Source organism: Prunus mume, linkage group LG7 (assembly GCF_029339155.1).
Source record: "Prunus mume cultivar Tortuosa linkage group LG7, ASM2933915v1, whole genome shotgun sequence".
Classification (NCBI taxonomy): domain Eukaryota; kingdom Viridiplantae; phylum Streptophyta; class Magnoliopsida; order Rosales; family Rosaceae; genus Prunus; species Prunus mume.
Genome location: NC_142704.1, coordinates 1,039,056 through 1,046,579, shown reverse-complemented (window position 1 = coordinate 1,046,579; position 7,524 = coordinate 1,039,056). Strand labels below are relative to the sequence as shown.

The window sequence follows — 7,524 nt, the reverse complement described above, 5'->3', positions numbered from 1 at the left end:
CCACTAACCAGGACCTAGCACTCCCTGTATTCAAAGAACCTCACAATATGGCTTTTGTTAAAAATATAAAATTTAATTAATTAATAAATAAAAATAAAAATAAAAAACCACTCCTTTTGAGTATGGGTTTTCCTTAAGGAATTTAATGATGATTTTTTGTCATGATGGCACGTGAATTGACATTGCACTAGTTATAAATGACGTCAACAGTCTAATGGGGTACACACTTCTTGTTGGGATGATACCACTTAGCACCAATTGTTGGGGCCATTTCTTAAATTGTGCAAGAATGGTTGATAACGTCATATCTTGAATGGATGACAAAGATAATATTTTTATTTTTATTTTATACAAGTGATATTAGAGAGTGAAAAATCAATCCTAAGACTTCGGGTGCATGAATAAATGCTATTAAATTACTTGAGCTACAAGCCCCTTGCACAATGACAAATTTTTATATGTGAATAAAATAAAAGCTGCATACCCCCAATAACTCTATGACAAGTTCTCCAAGCCAATGGGCTCTTGTTTGAGCTGCTTAACCAACATATCAAAATTAGTGTAAGAAGATCCACCAGTTCTTGTAGCTGCTTCTGCCTTCTTCTTCCATTCCATAGCCTTTTCCATCATCTTCTTCCCTTTCTCACCCTCCATCAACTCTCTCACAAGCCTCTCCACCTTCTCTCTCTTCACTTTTGTGTCAATCTCCATCCCAAACCCCCATTTATTACATAAATAAAAGCAGTTGGTTTGTTGTTCTGCAAAAAAAGGCCAACAAATTAATGGCACTCCTTCACAAATGCTTTCCAAAGTCAAATTCCGACCGCAATGTGTTAAAAATCCTCCAATTGAAGGATGCTTAAGAAGTTCCTCTGTGACCCTATCCCAAAATGCCTCTTTTCTTTGTCTCCTCCATGAAATCTTCATTTGATAAAATCTCTTCTCCATCATCTACAAGATTTGGCCTAATGACCCATAAAAATGGATATTTGCTATTGGCAAGTCCCCAAGCAAACTCAACCAATTGTTCTTTAGTCATTATTACTAGGCTTCCATAGTTGACATACACCACTGATTGAGGCTCTCTCTTATCTAACCAGTCCAAGCATTTCTTATCTTCCTTCCACAAATTTGAATCAATTGAGTCCAAGTGATGTGTTGTGGACATGTTGTGTTGAAGGAGTGATAGTGGACCAATGGTGTAGAGCTGGGGGAACTTTGTTGTGATACATCCAAGAATTCTTTCTCCAATTCATCAAATGTGTTGAGGATCACACCTTGAGCTTTCATGGCAATCTCTATTGCTTGTATGTTGTAGTTGAACATTGTATCATCGCGATTCGTTGTTCGGAGGAAGGTGGGAGATCTTTCAATCGAATTCCTTCCATTGCGGGTATCCAATTGTTTGGGGGTGGTGGAAACCCACCTAATCCGGGCACGGGATATTGGATGGGCACGAAAGAATTGCGGCCGCTAGTGCATATGGAAGTTCGAGCCGGGCAGAATTGAAGTTCGAAGCCGCGTAAGTGGTTCGACGAAAGCACTGTTCGAGACGCGTAATTCGAAGTTCGTAGTCGCGTAATTGGAAGCCAGAGCAGCACTGTGTCGCCGTGAGCCGCGCACGAAGTTCGTGAGCCGTGCAGAAGTTCGAGCCGCAGAATTCTCGAGCCCGCGCCGCGTAATTAAAGCCAGCCGCGACTGGAAGATTGCGGCCGCAGCACTGAAGACCGCGTCGGCACTAAAGACCGCGCCGGCGCACTGAAGACCGCGTCGGGCGAATTAAAGATCGCGCGGACGACTCGAAGACCGCGTCGCAGAATTAAAGATCGCGCCGGTGTGATGAATATGCGGCGGGTGTGATGAATAGGCAGCTGACACAATTTAGTGCGGCCGATGAATATGCGGCTGGGCATAAAAGGGGATGAATGCGGCTGCCAACTTATTGACCTAATATATATATTAATATTGTATATCACAATGGATGGCTTTACTTATGAGCCCATCCGCATGGGCGCATTTCAACCAAGTCGTCTTGATTCATTCTCCATATATGCATATATTGATTTTCGAGGATAATGCACGGACGGAGGGCCTCACAAGGAAAGAAATCAAGGAGTTTTATAGTAACTCCAGTGTTCCAAAACAAGGAAGAATCGCTTCGCTGTAATATCAACACAATCTCACCGGATTAGAGGGCTTCAAAGGAAAGATTTTAAAGAAGAGTTGACATTTGGCCATTCAATGGCTAGCCCATGGGCTGACGAGTGCCCTATATAAACCTTGCTCCATGAAGACATCACACACAACATCAGACAAACAAACCTATCTTTCGTCTCGCACTTTTCTTTTCCTAGACTTAGGATTTTATTTTTCAAGCACCTAGTGTAGTGAGTTCTTCATTTTGCTAGTGTAAGTTTATATTTTCCTTGTCGCTTAAATTCTTGTTTCAGTTTATATTTCTTGTCGTTTCAATTCAAGTTTATTTCAATTCCTTTACATTTAATTGTTATCGCACTTGATTAAATTTAATTTCAAGTTTATTTTCGTTTTATTGTTCTTATTGCTTTATTTCATTCTCGCTTATTTATCGCTTGATTTATTTTATTGCATTTCAATTCTCGCTCTTTACGCTTATATGCATATTTAGTTTAATTGCATTATTTTTACATAAACCATAAAATCACAAAACATCCAGACGAACCAACCATTCTCGAGCCCGTAGAAAGAGAAAATCTAGGCCAAGAAGAGGTTCCTGCTTGGTCGATCAATCGCTTGCTCGTGGTTAGAAGCGCAACACATCCATCTATTCTCATTCCATTCAAGCCCACTTCGGCTTGTGGTGGCACGCCTAAGATCAAAAGAAGAAGGACCAAAGTTCTTCCACGCTGCCGCCGGCCGAAAAGAGGGTAACACCAATCAATCACGGTATCAAGAAAGCCAGTACTTAAGTCGCTATCATCTGCACATAATTAAAGCATTCAGCACCTCTCATTTGTGCATTTCCAAAATTAAACCCAAAGTTGAAATTGCAAAATGATACATAAAATATGTGATTTTGTTATTCATAAAATGGAGATAAAGCGTAATGTTCTATTAACAGACTTATAGAACAATCAACATGAACAATGATTTAGTTTGGATGTTCATGTAGCTAAACATGTATAAGTATCTTATGTTGTGAGACAATTTGGTCAGACAATTTGAAAAACTCAAAGTATCTTATGTTGTCAGACTACTTGTTTGCTTGAATAAAAAAGTGTTCATGTTAGGAATCACCATATGCTAGTTAGCTAGAAGGATACCTTTCAATGGAAAATAACCTCTTTCTACTAGATCTTCATAGTGTAGATACCCCAACATACCACAACCACTAGGTGTAAATAGAAGCATCTCCGGGATGCCAAATTCTTGAGCAACTCGTAAGGTGAAGCCCATCACCCATCGTACAATACAACTTACACCGCACATCCGACTACCACGGCCTTGTTGAGTTTTTTGATGAGGTTCCGAATGAACGCTGGCCTCAACCGCATGGCTCTGCACAACTCCGGGAGGTCAAATATCCCACGTTGTTTCGTCGGTGGCAAGCCATCGGATATAGTCTCGAACTGGAAATCCTCTGCGCAGTTGAGAGCATCTGAGCCTCTAGATTGAAGTAAGCGATTGTAGTTGAACTCTCTGTGGACGAAGGTTATATAGAATCCTTTGAAATGGAGAAGCTTTGCAAGTTTGATCATTGGGTTTATGTGGCCTTGAGCTGGAAGAGGGATACAAATTATAATTTGTCATTTTTTTGATATACCCTCTGAAAGTGTATTTGTGTCTCACTTTGCTCCCTAAAACTCATTTTGTCTCACTTCACCACATACTTGTCTCACTTTGATATAACCCATTTTTCAAAAAATATTAATTTTAAATTTTAAATTTAAATGAGATTAAATATTTAAAATATAAATAAGTTTAAAATAATTTGAAATTTGAGATCCATAAAAAAAATTGTAAAGAGAATTAATTTTTAAGAAAAAAGAAGCTTAAAACAAAAACAAAAAATGCATCCCTACCCCTGTACCCTTTCCTCCCCATCCGCCTCCCTTCTCGCCTCCCCTCTCTCTCTCTCTCTCTCTCTCTCTCTCTCTCTCTCTATATATATATATATATATATATATGAGCTAATGGTCCCTTAATTAGATAATTCATGCTAGTATTTCATAGACTAACATGATTCCCTGTTAAAACAATACTTTATTTACTACTATACTAACTTGAGCGATATTGTCCACTTGCAATTAATCACATCACTTGTAGAATTTGTAAGGTAAATGAAACAAAGTGGGTATCTTAGTATATGTGTTGTGTTGTTGTACAACTTAGTGATGTAGTTCTTTTAATCATATCAAATGTTCTTATTAGCAAAGTGACATTTAGTGTTTACTTTATTGAAGGAGGGAAAAGGAATACAAAATTGTTGGCTCCTTAAACTAAGAAGGAACTCCTCCACAAAGTAAATGAGATTCTAATGCTTATCAAATTTCAAAACAAAAAAAAAGTGAAAAGAATTTTAGAAAAAGAAGTCATATGTAATTGACATCTATCAAATTCAAATGTAACATATCTCATTAAACAAAACCTATATAAACTTTCTTCAACCTTTAATTGGCAAAATATGTCAACTTAAGGTAGATTGTTGCCTATCCCAAAATTTTCAAAATTAAAAAATACCCATATATAGAATAGGCCAACCCATGTGAAACGTGATGGGTATATTTTATATTATATATTTAACCCTATTCTTAGTATATTTTTGTTAATATTTTGGAAGAATTTTGATACTTTGAATTATATTTCCAATATAGGACTTTCGACTTCCTCTGGTTAAACATAATCAAATGGACGAATTTGGGAATAATTCTAATTGGAGGACGTACGTGAGTCACCTGGCTTGACTGTATCGAAATTTCAAACTTTTCTACCGCTGATTATTTTCTGGCGATAAAATAAAAGAGCAGTGCGCGGTGCTAGAATAGTGTCATTTTGGGCTTTTATTGCATTTTTGGAGCCCAAGATGACCTCGGATGGGTTCGTGGCCTTCTGGAGAAGTGTTCAGAATATTTTTATCTTTAAAACAAGCTATCTTGGGCCAGATTTGGAGGATTTTTGAGGCTAAATCGTGGCTGACCAGATTGTGGGCAGATTCTCTTAATCCAACTTGAATTTTATCTCATAGTATTACTTTATTTTAACTTAGTTTCCTTGTGGGGATTGGGCAGCTAGGTTTTAGGAGGTATTTAAGCTCCTTCTCACAGCAATTTTTGAGGATTTTCTTTTTGGGCTTTTGGAGCAATTGCTAGGATTTTGGGTTTTTGCGACTTTCAGGTGTTTTCATTCTTATTCATTCGTAATGATATTTTCTTGGGTTTCAATTATAAATATGCGCAACTGATTCTCTTTTGCTAGGGTGAAGCCTTGAACCTTAGCATGAATATGTGATTTTTATTTAATTTCTTATGATTAAGTGCATGCATACTTTGAATTGTTAATCACTGTTTTAAACTATCTAATGGTCTTAATGCCTGATCACCATTAGGATCTTTAGAAAAGTAATTAGATGCAATTTTGGTCGGAAGGTTCTCTGAAATTGACCTTGGCTTCTTGTGATTAATAATTGTAATTTCAATTAAGATGAACACCACATCTTAAGGGTTGCATGGTTTTTCAAAGGGTTTTCACAGAATTTAATGAGTCTTTCATGTTCAGCTTTGATCTGAACATCTGGATGGGTTGCATGTTGGATATACGTTCTATGTTGGAGGTTCCTAGTAGAATATAAATTAGGAAAACCGAACCTTCAAAGTGGCATGAGCAAATCATAAGTAATTGGTAAAAATTCATAGGATTGCTAGGTGATGGTGAAACCCTAGTACTTTTATAAATTGGTATTTTAAAATTCTTTCCTTCAAATGTATTCGTTTTTGTTTCAAATTTTTTTTTAGTATCACACAAGTTCATATTCATCTTTCTCTACTCTTAATTTTAGGTAGTAAATTAGAAATTGTTTTTACATAAATTGCTAAATAGTCCTTGAGGAGAACGACCTTGCATGAACATCTATACTACAATAGCCTTGTATTCTTGCAAATATTTTATGTGATTTTAACCTTATTTGCACATGTACTAAAAATCCTATCAAAACGTACAAACCAATGCCCACCCTTGTGAAACATACAAACCAATGCCCACCCTAAACCCATGTGAAACTATGGATCCTTAGGATTGACGTATTCTTATAATTTTTATTATTATATTAGTTTAGTATATTCTTTTTTTATATATTATTATATTTATTTATTTATTATTATATCCTCAATATCCTGATCCTGCGTTTTTGGATCATGGATCGAGCCAACCAATGCCCACCCAAAAAGTAAGCCATATGTATGCATAACCTAAAATTTCTCTTCTCTTTAATTTCCTACCCCAAAATTTTAAGATTTTGTATATGATAACATTGAATTTAATATATTCTAAATAGGTTAGAAGTTATGTGTTCTAATCTGTTCTAGAGTTTACTTAACGAATGAATTATAGTTTGCTAACTTTGTTGAAATTAATTAGGTATTTGATTTTTGGAATTTTGTTGAGATGTTTGATTTGATATTGGTATTTTTGAGATGTTTTGATTTGTTGTTGGTATGTCAATGTTTGATTAAAGGCATTCATGTTATTATGAGAATTTATTTGATTTTTTGTTGGGAAGTTGGATTAAATAGGTTATCTTTTGTTATGTCAACTCACAATCCGAACCCTAAGAAAATAAAGAATTTGTTGGATATATATATATATATATATTTTAAGAAAAATAATAGTTTTTTTGTTTTCGCTATACTTTTATTTATGTATAGAGATGCATTTGAGGGTAAGGCTCATTATGTCCTCTTATTAGGTGTATATTTTTATGTTTATTAATGAGATTCACTCATAACCTCAAATTTTTAATATAAGTTTCGCCCAGTTGGATTTCAAATCCTGAATCCGCCATTACGTGAAGAGCAATGGAAAAAGCATGGAGTTGGTATCACCGAAAACAAGAGCATTTGATTGAATATGGTGGTTTCAAATTAACCTTTATTTCTATGTTTTCTCTACTCTCTCCAATTTTATATGTTCAAATTTACTAGTAGTCAGAGGTACAGCCTGCATGCACCAAGCTACAATGCGGAAAACACTAGAACTCTTTGAATCGCTTGGGAATTACCAAATTTGGGATAACATAAAAAGTTATTACCACTACAACAAAAAGTGAAAGATTTACTAGAAAAAAACACGACGGCCTAAGTGAAAACTGTCGTTGTTTTTAAAAGACGACGGTTTTATAAAACCGCCGTGAAATAATAACACATTAGACAACTAAAAAATGGAGTTTCAAATGGCTTCATAAAACACGACGTACTTAATTTAAAAACCGACGTCTTATTGAAATAGGATTTTCAAGAGGTAAAATCGAAGCCAACAAATAACGGCGGAAGT

General features: G+C 35.8%; 1 pseudogene; it reads right to left on the bottom strand.

Moving 5' to 3' along the window:
• Window positions 1–290: 290 nt before the first annotated feature.
• Window positions 291–3,770, bottom strand: LOC148915174 (7-deoxyloganetin glucosyltransferase pseudogene; annotated as a pseudogene).
• Window positions 3,771–7,524: the final 3,754 nt, after the last annotated feature.